The sequence below is a fragment of the Canis lupus genome, chromosome 15, assembly GCF_003254725.2.
Source record: "Canis lupus dingo isolate Sandy chromosome 15, ASM325472v2, whole genome shotgun sequence".
Taxonomy (NCBI): domain Eukaryota; kingdom Metazoa; phylum Chordata; class Mammalia; order Carnivora; family Canidae; genus Canis; species Canis lupus.
Window position 1 is genome coordinate 49521875 of NC_064257.1, and position 20726 is coordinate 49542600.

At 38.2% G+C, this 20726-nt stretch overlaps 1 protein-coding gene across 7 annotated transcripts in view; it reads left to right on the forward strand.

The window, feature by feature from the left end:
• The window catches only part of FHIP1A (FHF complex subunit HOOK interacting protein 1A), a 233138-nt gene that overhangs the window by 83051 nt on the left and 129361 nt on the right, over positions 1-20726 (forward strand). Inside the window, exons 3-4 of one of the 7 annotated variants that reach the window (XM_035698864.2) lie at positions 851-928; positions 1216-1261. The exons of 5 other annotated variants lie outside the window; for them this stretch is intronic. The gene's annotated coding sequence lies outside the window, so the exon portion shown is untranslated. The remainder of the gene's footprint in view (positions 1-850; positions 929-1215; positions 1262-20726) is intronic. One more of the 7 variants, XM_035698865.2, reaches the window with a different exon arrangement.

Below are 20726 nucleotides of genomic sequence, written 5' to 3' on the forward strand. Positions count from 1 at the left end.
GGGTTTTGATATATGACTTCATAAAGTAAGTGTAGTTATAAAATGGCCACAAAGCCCTGATGCATGCCAATTAGAAATGCATGCATTTCCCTCCATTCTCCACCCAGATTCTAATTCCCTCTCCCCATTTTCTTCTGGAAATCTTTCATTTTGATGATTGGAAGTCACAGAGCAGACCCTGCTACTGTTTATAGGTCTTTAGCTATTGTCTGGAAGAATCTTTATGTAGAGACTTTATGGATACTATCAGGACATTATCAGAGACTGTTTTAATGACTTGTAATTGCCAACAGAGAAGATGTCCAGGAGGACACGGGTAACCTTTAAAATTTGTGCAGAGAGAAGAGGGAAGCATATAGAGATTGCTGATTAGCATCCTCGTGGACTTTGTGCCACTCTTTATTTTTTCTGGGCCCCACGAGGACCATTTTGATGTGCTAGCAACTCAGTAAAAGAAGGCAATCATCAGGTAAATCGTGAGATGGAACCTCCTCATTTTTATTTGTTGTTAATAGATGTAGAAAAATCTCCTTTTTCCCCCTGGACTAGATCAAGATCAGTTATTCTCTTCACATAAAATCTACCTATTAAAAAAATTAAATCTGCTAATCTATCCGAAGAAATGCTGTGTAATCTAACCTGAAGAATACTGACTTTGGAGACAGCCTGCCTGGGTTGAATCGGCTCTGCTCCTTGTCACCTGGTGCAAGTCACTTCATCTCTCCCTGCCTCAGTTTCCTTGGCTGTGAGATAGGGAGAATAATAATAGTATGCCTATCCTGCAGGGTTGTTCTAAGGACTATTCAGACATAGCTCGTTTAATTGTGTTTCATTTTATTGCTCTTCACAGGTAACTGTGTTATTTACAAATTGAAGGTTTGTGGCAGCCTTGCCAGCAAGCAAGTCTGTCAGCACCATTTTTCCAAAGGTATTTGGTCACTTCATATCTCTGTGTCCCATTTTGTAATTCTCACAGTATTTCAGACTTTCTCATTATTTGTTACAATGATCTGTGATCAGTGATGATGACCCACTGGAAGCTCAGATGATGGTTAGCATTTTTTAGTAATAAAGTATTTTTAAATTAAGATATGCGCATTGATTCTTTTAGATGTAATGCTATTGCACACTTAAAATACTACAGTATACTGTAAACATAACTTTTATATGCACTGGGAAACCAAAAAGTTCATTTGACTCGCTTTATTGTGACAGAAACTTGAATGCAGTGGTTTGGAACTGAACCCACAACGTTCCTGAGGTATGCCTTTATTAGTTTATATGTAAGGTACTTAAAACTGTGCAGGCCACATTGTACGTGCTATTGAAGCCTTAGAGCTATTATTAGTAGTATTTATTGTGATCTTGGAATTAATGACCTCATCCAGTCAAATACATTTTTAGGGAATTCAAAGGAAAATATGTTTAGAAAGAAAAGTCTAAGCATTCTTCTTTGAAATACCTTAAATCAGAGAAACTTAAATGAAACAGTTGGTAGTGTTAAATTGTATATTTTTCAAATAAGTTACTCACCATAGATATAGTAATGTATAGCTTTTGTGTTTAAGGTATCTTTAGCGGACCAAAGTTGCTGAGGTACTGAAAAGTACTGCGGCTGCCCCCTGGGTATTTGTTATGGATATTGGTTCAAATGGCACTTGGCTAAATAAGTATCTCTGTGCAAATATTGATTTTCTGAAGCACATAGGAATGAAGATTTGTATGGAGTTTAGTTTTAGAAGGGATAGCAAAATATGTGAAATTTGAATCTGGGTGATACTACCAGTAATAAAGGCAGTAAAAACACACAGATTTAGGGCATTGACAGAATAAATTGGCTACTTATGGAGGGCGTAATTTTTCCTTCATTTTGTTCAGGAGATAGGAGTTCAGAAGATTAGACATTTTTTATAAGTATAGTTATTTTATTTGGATGTACAGAAATATTTGCAAATGAAATTTGCTTTCCTAAAACACCGCAGGAAATTCCTGAGCTTTTATCTTTGTATCTTATGGCACTAGCCTAAATTTTTTTAATATGTGTTTACAATCAAGTACACCTGTGTTAATAGGTGTTGTACATATATAGAAAAGGATGTAATTATGGTATAGGAAACAAATTTAGGAGATTACAGATTTATTTTTTCAGTTGAAAATATATCTCCTGTCTCTGAAAATGGTTTTCTTTAGGCATATCAGAAAATCTGAGCAGCATTCTGCTAGTTGTTTTTTTTTTTTTTTTTTTTTTAAAGGATGAAACAGATGCTCCATTGATTCTCCGATATGGTTATTTATGTGGCTGGTTTTCTACACGAAGGGAAAAAAAAGTTTGATTAATTACCATTAACTGTGACATATCCCGTGGGTAATGAATTTCTTTTGTGTGTATCTGTTTCTTCCCTTTTTCAAATAAATTGGTGGCTATGTAATAGGTTCCGGTAAAGCAGTCTGCCAGAATGCTTAGTGGAAGATAAATGCAGTTTCTGCAAAAGCATAGGATGGCAGTGTTGTCAAGTACTTAGGTGGTGCCTGAGAGGTGCGGTGCCTGCTACTGTCTGTAGGATCTGAATCTTTAAGTCATTTTTCTGGGAGTTTGTTAAGGTCCTGGAGGTGCCTGAGCATCCTCTGGGTGCCTGCTTAGGCCGGGAGCTATAGTCTATTGCCATGAATAACACAGTGAATTTGACGCCGATCCAAGAGCAAACCTGTGGCTCTGATTTTGGTAACTCCTGCCATTGACCTTTGTCATTCGGAGTATCATTGTTGCTGTTCATTAAATTAGTGCTTTTTAATTTGGAGTAATGATATAATTTGATGTGGTTGTGCACATTTTTTTCTCATTTGATTTATTACTATACAGTAGATAGGCAGGTGTCAATTATGATAAAGTATGATTCAGTGATTTGCCCAATGATGTTAAATAGCATGTGGCAGATTGAATCTCATACCCAGGCCTTCTGAGCCCAAGCTTGTTGCTCATCCTTCTGCACCACATGCTTTTTTATAGATTGTTGAACTTGATTTGCTAATATTGTGTTGAGGATTTTTGTATCTCTATTCATTAGAGATACTGGTCTACAGTTTTTCTTTCTTGTAATGTCTTTGTCTGGTTTTTAATACTAGAATGAGTTAGGAAGTATTCTCTACTTTTATTTTCTGGAAGAGATTATAGAGAATTTATATAATTTCTTCCTTAAATGTTTGGTAGAATCCACCAGCGAACCCATCTGGGCCTGGCGTATCTGTTTTGGAAGATTATTGATTCAATTTCTTTAATGGATATAGGCCTATTCAGACAATCTATTTCTCTTTGAGTTTTGGTTAGATTGTGTCTTTCAGGATCTTGGTCCATTTCATCTAGGTTATTCAGTCTGTGGACCTAGTTCACAGTATTCCTTTATTATCCTCAATGTCCTGGGATCAGTAGTGATGACCCCTTTTTCATTCTAATGTCACTAATCTGTGTCCTCTTTTTTCTTAATCTGGCTAAGAGTTTCTGAATTTTTGAAATTCAGTAAGGAACCAGCTTTTTTTTCTTTTTAAGATTTTATTTATTCATGAGAGACAGAGAGAGAGAGAGAGAGAGAGAGAGAGAGAGAGATGCAGAGACACAGAGGGAGAAGCAGGCTCCATGCAGGGAGCCTGACGTGGGACTCAATCCTGGGTCTTCGGGATCAGGCCCTGGGCTGAAGGTGGTGCTAAACCGCTGAGCCACCTGGGCTGCCCCCAGCTTTTGATTTCATTAATTTTCTCTCTTGATTCTCTGTTTCTTTTTAAAGATTTTATTTATTTATTCATGAGGGACATACAGAGAGAGGCAGAGACATAGAGGGAGAAGCAGACTCCCTACAGGGAGCCTGATGTGGGACTGAATTGCAGGATCCCAGGATCACAACCTGAGCCAAAGGCAGATGCTCAACCACTAAGCTACCCCAGCATCCCTAGAAGTGTTGTTCAATCTCATCACGTTCTTTTTTTGTTCTTCAGCACTATTGTACATCTCTTAAGATACAGCTTGAGATGATCGTGCCCATTGATTAAAAAGTTGTACACATTGAGCAGAATTCTAATGGTGATGCAGGAAGCGGGGTTGGAAAGGGAGAAAGGAAAGAAGTAATGACCATTGAATTATTCTTTCTTTGTCTGGTTAACTTTGCTTATTTTCAAAATGAATTTGTAGCTGACAATAAAACCATTATAAGGATAAAAGTATATGATAAAATGGAGAAATCAGTTAGTTATACCAGAGACTAGTTCTCTTACAAGTATTAGTAATTTCCCCCAGTCTGGGCAGTAGATAACCTTAGATTAAAGTTTCTCATAAGTGCTGTCATTTCAAATGATGGATTGAAAAATGAGATATCTTATAAGGAAAGTTAAAGAATTTGGGGATCCCTGGGTGGCTTAGCGGTTTGGCGCCTGCCTTTGGTCCAGGGTGCGATCCTGGAGTCCCGGGATCGAGTCCCACGTCGGGCTCCCGGCATGGAGCCTGCTTCTCCCTCCGCCTGTGTCTCTGCCTCACTCTCTCTCTATGTCTATCATAAATAAATAAATCTTAAAAAAAAAAAAGAGGAAAGTTAAAGAATTTATCTTAAATATTATTACTCAAATGGTGGGTCTGCATAGAAGGGGATTGCAGTTATATGTACAGATAGATTTGCTCCATCCTTCCTCCCTCCCTCCCTCCTGTCTTCCCTCCCTCCCTCCTTTCTTTCCTTTCTTCCTTGATTGCTTACTTTCCATACAGATCGGTAACATGACACTCATTTTCCTATTATTTATATTCCACTTTGTCCTTAAAAAAATGGGTGTTTAGTAGAAATAGGATACAAAAGAAAGATAAAATTGTGAAGGTGAAAGTCAGGGACCACTACAAGTTGAAGCCCATAGAAGTGCATAAACCAGTACTCCTATTATAGAATATGGACCATAAATTCACATCTGAGCTTCCTGGGTACAGCTGGCTCAACTTAAGGGGTGCCACAAGTTGAAACACAACATTGATTTAAGAGCAAGTGTCCTGCCAGGGCTGAGCCTCTCTGAGACCCGGGTTGGCTGGGGGTCCAGAGTGTTTGCAGGCCTGAGCTACAGGAGTTTGAGGACCTTCACCACAGTCTTCTGCCATCAGTGTGCTGGTGGTGTTTGCTTTTTCTCATTTCTCTTTTTTTTCTCCTGGTTCAGACACTTGAGAAGATCTAAAGACTTGCTGCCTACTCTGGAGATTTGTCAGAAGGTGATATGAGTGGAGCAGGTTCCCTTAAATACCTCTAGTGCAATCATGTCAAGCGACACAGTGTCTATAAAGTTAAAAACCTACTATTTATCCAGGAACCTTTTTAGGAATGGAGGCCTGAGTGGAAATATGCTATCGGGTTCATGTGAAGAGGGCACTGTGTGACAGGGAAGCCAGCATCCTATGAACATTTTTCCAATGGCTACAATAATGATTTTCACACCGCGAGTACTTGTAATGTTACTCAGTTCAAGCCAAATACATAATGCCAGAGTACAATTTAGTAGAAGTGATTCTATTGGGTGATTAAAGCAGTGAAGTTGAAGTATGAAGCTCTGATGCTTAGGGTTGATTTAGGGCCATAATTTAAACACAGTAGAAGTTTTTTTCTTCTTTAAATTGAGGTGAAATTCACACAACATGCAGTTTACCATTTAGAATATTCACAGTGTTGTGGACCACCACCTAGAGTTTAAAAGTATTCATCACCCCAGAAGAACACATCATAACTATTGTGTAATCAGCCCCATTCCCTCTTCTCTCCCTGGCAACCACAGATCTGCTTTGTGTGTGGGGGATCTGTCTGTTCTGGATATTTTTTTTTAATTTTTTTAAATTTTTATTTATTTGTGATAGTCACAGAGAGAGAGAGAATGAGGCAGAGACACAGGCAGAGGGAGAAGCAGGCTCCATGCACTGGGAGCCCGACGTGGGATTCGATCCCGGGTCTCCAGGATCGCGCCCTGGGCCAAAGGCAGGCGCCAAACCGCTGCGCCACCCAGGGATCCCTGTTCTGGATATTTTGCATGAAATGAAACATACAACAAATGACCTTTTGTGCCTTGCTGCTTTCATTTAGCATAATGTTTTTGAATCACATTCAAATTATAGGATGTGTCAGTACTCCTTTCCTTTTTATGGCTCAATAATATTCCATTGTATATACATATCACAGTTTGTTTATCCATTCATATGTTCCTAGATATTTGGGATGTTTTTACCTTTTAGCTATTGTGAATTGTGCTGCTGTAAGCATTTGTGAACAAGTATTTGAGTACCTGTTTTTTAAATTCTTTTGGATATATACCTAAGAGTGCAATTGCTAGGTTATATGGTAATTCTGTTTTACCCTTTGAGGAACACAGATCTCTTTTTACATTTCCCAGTGGAATTTATGAGGGTTTCTATTTCTCCACATCCTCAACAGCACTTATTATTTTCTGGTTTTTTTTTTTAATTCTTTTTATTATAACTATCCTGGTGAGTGTGGAATGGCATCTTGATGTGGTTCCCATATGTGTTTCCTTGATAACCAATGATGTTGGACATCTTTTTCATATGCTAATTGACCAGTTGTATATCTACTTTGAAGAAATATCTCTTCAGGAGCCTTTACCCATTTTCAAATTGGGCTGTTTGTCCTTTTGTCAAGTTTTAAGAGTTCTTTACATTTTTTGAATATGAAACCCTTATCCAGTTCTCAACTGGATGTCCAGTTCTCAACAAAAAATTACAAAACATACAAAGAAACAGCAAAGTATGACCTATTTATAGGAAGAAAAAAATTGACAGAAACCACCCACAAGGAAGCCCAGACAGACTTATTAGGCAAAGGCTTTACATTAACTGTGTTAAACATGCTGGGAGAATGGAAAGAAATAGATAAATATAACTAAAGGAAATCAGGAGAGTGATGTATGACTAAGTAGGGAATACCAATACAGAGATAGGAATTGTAAAAAGGAATGAAATAGATATTCTGGAGCTGAAAGTTACAATAGCTGAAATAGAAAAAAATCACTACAAGAATTAGGCAGAAGATTTTTTTTTTAATATTTATTTATGATAGAGAGAGAGAGAGAGGCAGAGACACAGGCAGAGGGAGAAGCAGGCTCCATGCACGGGGAGCCCGACGTGGGATTCGATCCCGGGTCTCCAGGATCGTGCCCTGGGCCAAAGGCAGGTGCCAAACCACTGTGCCACCCAGGGATCCCAGGCAGAAGATTTGAACAGAAGAAAGAATCAGCAAATGTGAAGATATGGCTCTAGTCTGAGAATCAGAAAGTGAAGCCGTACCAGCAGCAGCAGCAACTGCGCCTCAGGGACCTAGAGAACACCATCAAGCTTAGCAATATATGCATTATTGGGAATCCTAAAAGAAGAGAGAAAGAAAGGGACAGAAAGATTATTTGAAGAAATAAATGCCTGAAAACTTTCCAAAATTTATGAAAGGTGTGATTGTATACATCCAAGAAGCTCAAAAAACTCCAAGCAGGGTAGATCCAAAGAGATCCACATCTAGACACATTATAATCAAACTGTTGGAAGATAAAGACAAAGAGAGAACTTGGTACACCACAAGAGAAAATTGACTAGTCACAAACAAGGGGTCCTCAGTAAGCTGAACAGCCAATTTCTCACCAAGACCATAGAGACCATGGGAGAGTACATTTTAAGTGTTGAAAGAAAAAAAATCGTTATCCAATAGTTCTGTATTTGGCAAAACTATCCTTCAAAAATGAGGGTGAAATGAAGGGATTCTCAGATAAACAACAGCTAAGGGAGTTCATTGCTAGTAGACCAGCCCTGCAAGGAATGCTAAAGAGACTACTTCAGGCTGAAATGAAAGGATACTAGATGGTAACGTGAAACCATATGAAGAAATAAAGATAACTATAGGTAAATATAAAACTAGTATTATTGTAATTTTAGTTTGTAATCTCTTTGTTTTTCCCATATGATTTAAAAGACTGGGGATCCCTGGGTGGCTCAGCGGTTTGGCACCTGCCTTTGGCCCAGGGTGCGATCCTGGAGTTCCGGGATCGAGTCCCGTGTTGGGCTCCCGGCATGGAGCCTGCTTCTCCCTCCTCCTGTGTCTCTGCCTCTCTCTCTCTCTCTCTCTGTCTATCATAAATAAGTAAATAAATAGAGGAATCTTTAAAAAAAAAGGACTAATGTCTAAAACAATGATTATACACCTATGTTAACAGATGTGCCATGTATAAAGATGTAATTTGACAATAACAACATAAAGGGACTAGAAATAGATATAATGCATGTTATTGAAGCTAAGTTATCAGATCAAATAGGTTTGTTATAAGCTGAAGATAGTAACTGTAATCCCCAACGTAACCACTAAGTAATCAATATAATATACCACATTAATAGAACAAAGGGAAAAAAACCACGTAATCATCTCTAGAGATGCAGAAAGAGTGTTTGACAATATTCAACACTATTTCATAACAAAAAGACTCAGAAAACTAGGAGAAGGGAACATGATAAAGGCATGACAAAGGCATTTATAAAAAATCCCTAGCTAACATCATACTTGGTGGTAAAAGACTGAAGGCTTTCTCCCTGAGATCAGGAACAGGACAAGGATGTCTGCTTTCACCGTTATTATTCAACATTTTTACTGGAAGTCCTAATCAGAGCATTCAGGCTAGGAAGAAAAATAAAGAGTGTCTAAATTGGAAAGGAGGAAATAAACTATTTCTACTTTTGCAGACGATGTCATTCCATATATAGAAAACCCCAAAGAATGCATACCACACATACACAAAAACTGCTTGAACTAACAAAGACATTCAGCAGAATTACAGGGTATAGGATCAATACACAAAAAATCAGTTGTGTTACTGCACCAGCAATGAACAATTCTAAAAGGAAGTTAAGAAAGCAAAAAAATAGGAATAAATTTAAGGAGGTGAAAGACTGATACACTGGAAACTATAAAATATTGCTGAAGCAAATTAAGACCTGAATAAATGGAAAGACCTCCATTTTTATTGACTGGAAGACTTAATATTGTTAAAATGACAATATTCCTCAAAGTCACCTACAGATTCAAAGCAATACCTGTCAAAGTAGAAATGGATTTTCCCCTCTAGAAATAGAAAAGCAAATCCTCAGATTCATGTGAAACTTCAAAAGGCCCTGATTAGTTAAACAATCTTGTAACAGAACAAAGTCTGAGGACTTATACTTGCTGATTTAAAAAGTTACTACAATACTAGTAATCAAAGCAGTGTGGTACTTGCATCAGGACAGACATTTAGACCAATGGAATAGATTTGACGATCCAGGAATAAACCCAATCATCTACGGCCAGTTAATTTTCAACGAAGTTCAAAAGACCATTAATTTAGTGGGGATGAGAGAAGAATAGTTTCTTCAACAAATGATACTGAGACAACTGGATAACCACATGCAAAAGAATGAATATTGAGCTCAATCTGTGGAAATTAACTCAAAAGAATAGGATTTAAATGTTAAAGAGTTATAACTATAAACCTACAAGAAGAAGCTATGGGGTAAATCTTCGTGATCTTGGGTTTTGCAGTAGATTCTTAGGTTTGACATGAAAAGAATGAGCAGCAAAAGAAAAAATAAATTGGACTTCATAAAAATGAAACATTTTTTGTTAAACAACATTATTGAGAAAGTGAAAAGACAACCTACAAAATGGGAGAGAATATTTGTAAGTTGTATGCCCAAAAAAGCACAAGTTCACAAGTTTTCTTAATTGACCTTTGCTTCACCATATTTCAGGATTCAGCTTCTAAGGAAATAGAAAAGCATCGTGACTGCTGTCCACAGCATGCTGAATTACAGTAGCAGCCTGCTGGCTACTTAGATAGACCTGTGCACTTGTACTTCCTCTAGTTGCATTTAATGTTTACCATGAGCCAGCTGTGTGTATGTTTGTGCAAATTTGACTTAATGTATTAATTTAAATATTATATAAATATGAAAGCAAAAAGAGATCTCTAAGAAAACAAATATTAATGCTTTGGAAAAACTTGATGAGAATAAGTCAAAAATTGCTTTTAAATTTTATATAAGTGAAACAACTAGATTTTTGTGAAAAAATTGTAGCAACTCCATGTGGATTCTGCATTCAGATTACTTAGCAAGTACCTTTATTAATTTACATGAAAAAACCCACTGGAAAGGTGTAAGTACACATTATGGAGGTGGTTTATGTAAGAAACAAGGTATGTAATACCAATCAGCCAATTCCTGTACACAAAGAAAACTCCTTGGTCTGTCCTATATAGAGAGATTGGTGAATGAATGTCTATTCATGTTTAAATGAAAATAATATTTATGTAATTTTTATGATTTTTGTCACTTAACCAACTCTTGACAATTAACTGTCTCAATTTTTTTCATCCTGGATAAAGGAGAATTTTTGCTGTATCTGTTACTCCAAATATAGAACACTGCACCTCCAAATCCATTTAACTGCAAGGAATTTTGTTATCCCTCCTAACAGATATCTCTATGGTAGATTTTAGGGCTCGTTGACTTGGCAGCTCTCTAGTGCCATCAGTGAACTATCTTTTCCACCATCTTCAATGTGTTTGACTTCGGGTTGCCCCTTTCTAGATTGTGAGGTGGTTGCAATATTATCCAAAAGAAGAAAGAGTTCTGGCTATTCTTCTGTTTTCCTTATAGGAACAAGGAAGCCTACCCCAGAAACTTCATAGCAGACTCCCCCCATGTCTCATTGGCTAGAAGTGGGTCCCCTGCCTACCCTTAAACCAGCCCTAGCAGGGAGCATGAGAGAATGTTATGACTGGCTTAGAAGTGAACTGATCCCACTTTAACCCTGAAGGAGGAATTAACTGTGAATCGGGTGGAATCAGGGTAGATATCCAAACAAAGTTAAATTCTACCAACAGCAACAGAAGGCAAAAAGTGGCAGTTGGAAAGGTTACATAGGAAGAGCAGATCCTTTATGAAGTCTTTCCTGAATGTTAACTTCCTACAACTAAGCTTTTGATAAGAGCTGAACAGTAGAGAATTCAAGATTATTCTCCTTTTTAAATGAGCATCCAGAGTTGAGCTATTCAATGCTATTGATCAAGAATATATTCATATGCTTCTCCATGGTCATCTGAGTGAGTGGCAGGTTTCTGTCTTTCTTAAGATGTGTAAGAAGTCTGGGAATCACACTTGAGTAGATGGCTACCTCATCTTTGCATGGAAGAGGTCATTGGTAGACTCCACCGGCTAATGATTATGGTTGTCCTGAATGTTTTTCTCTCATTGCCCTTTTGGTCATAGCAGCCCTTTCCGTGTGGAGATTTCTTTCCCACTTTATGTGATTTTGCTAAGGATAACAATCATGTTGATTCTTGTCTCCATTCCCTGCCTCCCATTCCTCACCACAAAAGTAAGCATGATCTGAGGCCTGGCCAATTAGAGATCCCCATCTCATAGGTTGTGACCACTTTCAGGCTACGGTGATGTTTAGGGAAAGGCATATGACCTAATCAGGCAAATGAGAGTTCTCCCCAGGACTTTTGTGGATAAATGAGAGCCTGGAGTTTATTTCCTGGGTGACATGGAAGACACAAAGGAAGGAAGCCATTAGGCAAGGAGATACAGAGATAGGCAGAGATTTGGTAAGGTGTGTGGTAGTGAGTTTCCTGACACTGCTGAGCCCTGACTCCTGCTTTCCTCAGTTCTCAGTGCTATCTAAAATTTCCTCCTGGCTCAATAAGCTTATATGTCCTTTGTTTGGCTTTAAGCAGACTTGAGATGGGTTTCTATCACGTGTTATTTTAAACATCCCAATTAACACTGATTAAGGAAGAATCTGAGGAAAGAGTCTTGCTTTTTCTTAGAATAGTCACCATAATACCTGGCTTAATGAACCACTGAGGCCCCAGTGTTCCATGGTGAAGGGCACACTCATGTTAAATCTTCCAAAGCTAGATTACTGTTAGTTGTGACCATAGGGAAAAACAATCTCAACTTAGAAATAGTTACTGGCCAATTTTAAGTACTGTAGCTTGTTTCCAATAAATGTTTTAGAATATGTGAGTTGCAGAGGTTTTCCCTAAGACATATTATTCCAGTTAAATGTGGGAAGATACAGACTTAAACATATTTGGAAATAAGCACTGAGCTAAATGAATTAGTTTTGGAAGTGTTGACCGTGACTTACTTTTGATAAGGCTAATTTGATATCAGAAGTTGTCTATCCTGGCTGTTCATAGTTTGTAGAAACATAACCATATAAGCAGTGTGGAGAATATTCATTTTTAGTTTCTTTATAGCTGGGATCCATGTACCCAGGGACATTCCTATTGTTCTGAATTCAAAACAAATGAGAGTGGAATTCTAATTAGTAAGGAGAGAGGATGAAAACTGATCTGATGGGAAATCTGAGGACCAAGGGTATGAGGTTAAGATCTGCCGAAAGGTGGTCCATATTGTGGAGAAATCCTGGTGCCGTCACACTAAAACAGGCCTTTGGAACTTAGCATGTCCTGATACACTTGGGAGGAAGCACTGAACTAAATGGAACCTGGAAAGAGTAAGAATGCCAGAAGGATCTAGCATTTTTCTGTCTGTAGGATTGCAGTAGAGTTAGAACTTGTGCTTATTTTCTCAAAGACAAAGAAGGGACAAGTATAGAGAAACAAAATGGACACACAGTCCAATTTCAGAACAAGAATATGAAGTTAATGTAGTAAAACAAATGTTTCAGTATGGCAGTTGCTTAAACTCTGTAACTGTATTGAAAACATGGGCTGGCATTACTCCCGTAATGACTGTGGGAGATGGGGAAATGACCCAATTCCAGCATTGGCTGGTATGCACCGGTGGATTGTTTTTAGTCTCCTGGCATGCTGTGGATTGACAACAAAATTATATGTTGTTCAAGGCCATTAATAATAAACTGAGTGGCCACAAACAAAAATCTTCTGAATAATTTGGGGTTTCTAAAAATGCAAAACAGTCGAATAATCTCCTGAGCTCCGGACCATCTGCAGACCAATTTCATTTATGTAGAGCTAGATATTGAAAGAATTAGTAGTCAGACTTGAAAAAGCTTTCTTAATAAATTAGGACAGATTATCCTATACCCAAGAGACTGATAGTCTGCCAAGGTTTGGTCAGTAACTTTTATTTAAAGGTGTTTTACCATATGGTTTTCTCAGAGAGCTAAAGATCAGATTCTAGCACATTTGCATTAATAAATCGCATTCTTAAGTGAGGGGAAACATGGCCTGTATTTGGGGGATAGAATTCAAATGGAGTTCTGGAAAATGGGGGAAAGAAATTGACTTGGGTGGTGAGTGTGTAGAGAGGATGATTTTTTGGGCAGGATAGTTAATAAAATATTTACTATGACTATAAGGCTCTACTGAGTCTTCCATGACCTTTACCAGGGAAATATTTCCACTAAAACAAAATGCCTATCTTAAAAGAGTGCTGAATTTCGTAACATAAAAATATGAAACCAATTACATAATATGGGAAGAGATTAGAACTATGGCAATAATTTCATAAATTTATTTACAAACCAAGTTTGTTACTTGGGACAGAGGATGAATCTTCTTTTACAAATGAGAAATTCTCTTGGGTGAGGCTATGTCTCTGCCTCTCCTACCCTTTGCAATGTGTCTCTTTTGTTGTGGAGGTTCTGTTCACCTAGTTCTCAGAGGAAAATTAATCCGTAAGTAGCTGTAAATTTGTTGTGTCCATGGAAGGAGGTGAGTTCAGGGTCATCTTATGCCAGCATCTCAACCCTCTCCCCCTTAATTATTTATCTTCAAAGTTGTAATGACCTATAGAAAAGCTCCCATTGCTCTTACTGCTGCCCCTCTCTCATTAATTTAAATACTTTGAGAACCACTTATTGAATCTAGAGAGAGAGATGGAGACATTTACAGGGATAGAGGAGGGGCAGGAGCTGAAAAGGATGATATGGGCTGGTGAGATATATATTATTCAAACAGTGAAGGTAAATGTTGCTGATCTCTGTAGTGTTGAAGTTAGTGTCTCTTTCCTGAGGCATTTCTGGTCTGCAGGATTCATGAGAAGACAGAGAATATAGAATGAAAACGGGAGGCATCATTTCAAGGTGAAGACCAGAGGCAGGCCGAGCAGTTAAGCGTGGCCAAGCAGATTTATGAAACGGTTTAGAAGAGGCAACAGGGTGGAGCTAGGGAGATAGAGTAGGGGTTATGTAATAGGATGGCAGAATTTTATGTGGTTTTGTGCTTGGAGTAAGTCAATTTTTATTTAATCTTAGACTGTCTCAGGGAGGTACAATGTTTACAAATGAAGAATAACCTCTTGGGAACTTGAGATCTAGGAAACACTGAGGCAGGCATGGTAATTGAGGAGAGAAAGACTCTTGGGTTCTGCTTTCCTGTGCATCTGGAAGTGTTAAGTGCACTGAGATCTGATTGATGGCTAGTACCTGTCTCTTTAGGTTACTGGCTCTGGAATTGTTAGCCTTTTGCCTTGAGGTTGGATCTGGCTGATCTAGAGGTTCCTCATCAGAGCACAGGAACTAAGAATTAGTAAATGGCTGTGTGTGGCCCCAGGCTGGGGCTAGAGGTGAAAATATGAGGGGTGAGAAAGAACAAGCTGCTTTCAGCTTGCCCTCTCAGTGAACAGCAGCACACCATTGGTCCACTGTCATTGGTTGAACCAAAAATTCAGCAGTGTACTTGCATAGTAAGGATGTATTAGTATCATAATTTGACTTGTTACTACATTCATAAGGCTTAGAAATATGGGCTAAACAAAAATTGGTATTTTAGAATTGGAACCTTCTGAATCTGGAACCAGATAGGGCCAGTCTCTCAGGATTGTCTGGATCCTGGCAGAGACAGAGCAGAGCCAACAGGCAGCTCAAAGATCAGAAAAGCTGTTTTCCCTACCTGTCAGGACATATACTCTTCCCCTCCCCAGCCAGCCTTCCCTAAAAACTTCCTGTAACTTTGAAGGAATATCCTTCTTAAAACTTCTGCCCCAAGATAAATCCAGGAAACCCTTACAGCAATGATTTTTTTCTTCCAGTTGGATTTGGATGAAAATCCTCCCTGTGGCAAAAACAGACATTATTTGGGAGGAATACAAATAGCCTCTAGCATGGGACAACCCTTGTACAAGTAACTACTAAATAAATAGTATGTGAGGAGAATAAGCGAGATGGAAAGCAAACTCTTTCAGCCATTGGCACCACTGGAAACATTCATTAAACTCTTTACCTTCATGGGGCACTGAGCCAGGCATGGTACAAAATACATTGGCAGATGTGACTTCTGCCCTTGGAGACTGAAAGCACCATTTGTGAGCTTATTCTTGTGTGAAATTTACCTCTGTTGTCATTCTCAACTGACAAACAAGTAAATAGTAGTTGGGGCAAGCAATAATGGTGGCCAACAGCAGGCTAGCATTGAGGTAGACTGCATTCTAGTCCTTTTTTGTTTATTCCATATTGTTTTCCCACTGAGTTGCTGAAAGTACTTTTTAAATATTGTAATTGGCACAGTTACTCCTTATGTTTTATGTAGGTATAAATATATTTAAAGAGAACCCCTAACCCCTGCCTGCCCCGGATTTATATCTTTCTCTTGATAAGTTGTGATTTGGATTGGAAACGTCAGTTTGATCAATTGATTTCTCTCTCTACTAATTTAAAAATAATTTTAGATTCATAGAAAAGTTGCACAAATAATATGAAGAATTCCCCAGTCTCTTTGAGGATGTGTGTGTGTGTGTGTGTGTACACACAGATCCACACATTCATATGTGTGTGTGTATATTTTTCCTTTTTTGGAGGGGTAAATGCCTAGGAGTAGAATGATTTGGTTTTAATGTAGATGTATGTTTGCCTTTATAAGAAACTGACAAAGCTATCTCCAAAGTGGTTGTACTGGGGATCCCTGGTGGCTCAGTGGTTTAGCGCCTGCCTTCAGCTCAGGGTGTGATCCTGGAGTCCCAGGATCGAGTCCCACATTGGGCTCCCTGCATGGAGCCTGCTTCTCTCTCTGCATGTGTCTCTGCCTCTCTCTTTCTCTCTCTGTATCTCTCATGAATAAATAAATAAAATCTTTAAAACAACAACAACAACAAAAAACCCAAAGTGGTTGTACTAATTTATATTTCCACCAGTAATATATATGAATTCCTATTGCTCCCCATCTTTATGTTTGTCAGTCTTTTTAATTTTAGCCATTTTGGTTAGTGTATAGAGGTATCATGATGTTGGGCACTTTTTCGCATGCTTATTGGCCAATTGTTATCTTTTGTGAAGAGTCTCTTTATATATTTTGTCCATTTTAAAAATTGTATCATCTCTTTATTATTGAGTTGTTGGGGTTCTTTATATATTTGGGCACCAATCCTTTGTCAGATAGACATCTTGAAGGTCTTCCAGTCTGTGACTTACCTATTCATTTTCTCTTAACTTTGATGAGAATTTCTAAATTTAGAAAAAGTCATATTTATTATTTTCCCTTTATTATTGTATTCTGTGATCTGAGAAACCTTTGTGCACCCTGAAGACTATCATGATGATAGTCTATATTTTTCTCTAAAAGCTTCATGGTTTTAGCTTTGACGTTTGTATCTGTATTACATTGCAAATCAGTTTGTGTGAGTGATCTGAGATGTAGGGGTCAAATTGATATTTTTCCATATAGATATCCACTTATTTCAGCATCATTTGTGGAAAAGATTCTTTGTTGGATTGCTTTGGTACATTTGTTGAAAATCACGTCTGTATATGTGGGACTTTGCTTCTGGGGTCTCTGTTCTGTTCCACTGATCTACTTTGACTATTCTTGTCTTGTGCCATAATTAATAGTTGTATATTTCATAGATGTCCATAATTATGTGGAATCATTTTGCTGTTGTTGGACCTTTAAAAGTTTATAATTTTTGCTGTTAGAAACAATGCCATGATGCATATTACTTACATTGTTTAATTTTGAATTATTTAAGTTATAAGTGGTAGAAATAATTTATAAACAAAAATTCAGGGCAAATATGTACAAATATAATGTTATTGCTTAGCTTTACATATATTCTAATTTTTGGTTCTGTGACAGTGAGAGTGCCTGCTATTGGTAAAAACGTAGAGTGAGTACTGTGACCAGCAGCCATTAAGTGCCTGTCAGCTGGGAGAAGATTCTCCTTGCTTCTAAATGTCATCAATAGGTGGCTTCCATTATATTATCAACCAAAGGTATTGGAGTAGAGAGAAGTATAAAGTCTAAAAACTTCAGAAGGTCTTTCTGAGAACTTACCATTCTCCACAGGTCCCATAATATATTGTAAACATGTATTTGCATGCATGTCAAGTGATTGAGACGGAGAGGCAGACTTTTGACCAATTGTCTAAAGGCATTCACTCAATTACGGAAATAGAACAGCAGTCATAACTCATGTCTTATATACTGTCAGATGTGAGAGGTTATCTGTCGTGAGCTTTTTTATATGATAATCAGTGAGGCATTTAGTTGTGTAAATGATCCCCGAGGTGAATGTTTTTATTTTATGTGGGTATATAAATAAAATTATACCACTGTGTGAAGTGTTTGTAAATGCTTAGCTTCCTTACTTGATAATTTATCTACTTCCAGGAGCAATTTGAGGTGGATAGGTCACCCTAGACATCCTTTTAAGTATTTGTGATGCTTTTTTTTTTGGTGATGATAGATTTTAAAGGAAAAACAGTTATTGGGTGCAAATTTAATATATTTTGTGTGTTCCCAAAACTTAGCTTTTCCCCCATCTGGACAGTGAATTAATTGCACATCATGATCTTTTAAGAGGTTTTGATGTGTTTACAATAACAAAAATTTATATCTGTGATGGAAAGACTACTGTACTGGAAAACTGCAGTTCTCATAAATTATTAAGTTATCTCTGCAGTCTAATCAAAGTTTGATAGCTGCAGCTTGGAGCAGGCTAGATTTTGGCAAAGCAGAACGACAGCAGACAATATGTACAATGGTATCATAGGAACTCTGTATAAGAATGGGTTCTTTGCATTTTTATGTATGCCTTTTAATTTGTCAGTAAAGTGGAGATGTCGGCTATTTTTTTTAAAAGATTTTATTTATTCATGAGAGACACACAGAGAGAGGCAGAGACATAGGCAGAGGGGGAAACAGGCTCCTTTTGGGGAGCCTGATGCAAGACTTGATCCTGGGGTCCCACCTGAGCCAAAGGCAAATGCTCAACCATTTTTAGTGAAATAGAAACTTGTCTATGTGAAGCTTTCACTATCAAACTATGGTTAATTATGAAAAATTAGAATCTTTCAGAGGGCTACCCCCTTTTTCTCTTTTTCTGAGGGGCACAGGGAAGAACATGACAAAGTGAGTCAAAAAGCCTTTCACCCTCTATTCCAGCCCCAATTTATATTTGTTGATTCCAGCCTTCACTGCTGACTGTTACAGGTCACTGTGGACATAAGGCATGGCGACCACTCCAACCCAGCCATAGCCTGAACTCAACTCACAAATGGTTGGAGATGGAATTGTTGGTTTCAACTGTATTGGTTTTGAGGTTTGAGGTGTGTCCCAGAGTGAATTGCAGGAGTTCTGTACTGAACTCGGTCTCTGGTTATTCTTAACAAAAGGATCTCTCTGCGTTCTCACAGAACCAGATGGATGTTCTCAGTGGTTCTCTGCTCAGGAATCTGCCCTGGGAAGTCAGTGGAGTTTGAAGCAGGTTGAGTGAGAGGGCGGTCACAGCTGGCTGCTGGCGGCAGCACATTTCCTTCAGCATCCAATTTTCCAGTCCCCTGCCTATTCTCCTAATGAGAAATAAGCCAGAAAATGGGACGGAACAAAAACCAAAACCAAACCCATAAAACCAGTTTAAGATGAATTTCATCCTTTGGCTTTCTGATCTTCTCATGGAATCAGCCTGTGTTCAGTAACTTTTGATAATGTGTGTTTTATGTTTAAAATTGATTTATGTGTTTTCCTTGCCTTTAAAAAAAAAAGAGCTGGGAGATTTGTTTGCTTGTATAATTCTAAAGTGGAAGCTTAAAATTAAGAACATTTTGTTCTCCTTCCTTCCCTTTGTGCTGTGATCTTTAACATCACCCACCAAGGTGTGTGTGTTTGGTTTGTGATCAATTTAGCTGTCGGGTGTTTGTGGTTTTCTCAAGCTGACTCTTGCTGCTAATGAACATGATCATTTATACAGTGTCACTGTAGTATAGGCATGTTAAATAATTGATTGGGCCATGGCAGGTAGAGAACGGCAAATGTAGTCTCTTTGTTGCTATGGAAATACATTTGGTTTAAGGAGACTGTCATTTGGACCACATGGATCTGGGGCATGTGACATAATTGCCTGTGGTTGAGGCAGTTGGAGGGGAAAATCAACTTAAGAGGAGATGGCATTTTGAAGCAAATTAATATATATTTAAGAGAGTTCTTGGACTTACCATTGTAGAGTGACTTATTCCTTTTTATTAAAAGGCTCATTCTTAGCTAATGCATCAGCACAGAGAATGAGTCAAGTGACAGATTTGTTTACTTGCTAACATGGTGAGATCTGATCATTTATTGTGTAAAATGGTTATTGTGTGAGGTTTACATTCTTCCCTCTATTATCCCTAGGAGGGCTCCCTGTAAGTAAAATTGATGCCATATTTATTAACGATGCTGAAGAGAAAGGAGAACATGTTTTTTTCTCTTTTATTCTCCATTAAAAAAACCCTTAAGGCCTTAAATGCAGGGGCTATATTTATGTATTCTTTCAACATACATTTATTGTGCACTCAGCTTGGTGCTCTTAGGGTTTGGAAGTATAGTATGAGCAGAGCAAATGTGGTCTCTGCCCTCAGTGGTGAGAAGCTAGCAGATCATGTCCACTTATCTTTGGGTCCCCTGTTAGCACTATCCTTTGCCTTGTGGAAACTTGTCACGGTAGACACTTGATAAATAGGAATAGTTCCTTCCTTCTTCCTTCCCAGTTCAGTCTCTCAAAAATATGTATTTTTTCCCAATGGTGTAATAATATAATCTGTTAACAAGCAATGGAAAGGTAACGGAGGCTTAAGTAACATAAAAGCACATGTCTTTCTGTTGAAAAGCACATGTCTTCCTATCTTTCATGGCTTAACCCAAGTTCTACCTCTGCCATGATGCCAGCCAAGCCAATAGCAGTCTCTTTCCGGATACTGTACTCAGGCAATGTGACATATTTTGTCTTGTTCACTTCCATCATTAGTTAATTTTTCTCATGTTCTTGCCATACCTTTAGATGTGTAGGGGCAGAAAAAAAAGCTAACATCCAGTGGTCAAGTCCCCCTGTATTTCTTTTGTAGAGAAGGAATCAGGCCTGTAGAAATTAAAAGATAACTAGTTAATAGAGGAATCACAACTGGAGTCCAAGTGTCCAGACTCTGAGATCTCTTCCCTTTGCTTTGAGAAGTCTTCTCTGAGAAGACTCTTTACTCCTCTCTGAGTGGAAGCATCAGCAAGTGCCATGCTCTCAACTTGGAATGGGAGTCTTGCGACCATGGGTGATGAACAAGATTGCTGGCTTCTGGCCTGTGAGCTTAGTTAGGTGTGTTGGGTTAGAACAATGGCTGGATAATGCATAGCTAACAGATACACCATTGGGTGTTTTAATTTGACATGTCAAACCGTGAAGAAGCTTAACATGAGCCTATTAACATTCAAGGGAAGATGCAGAAGATACTTGC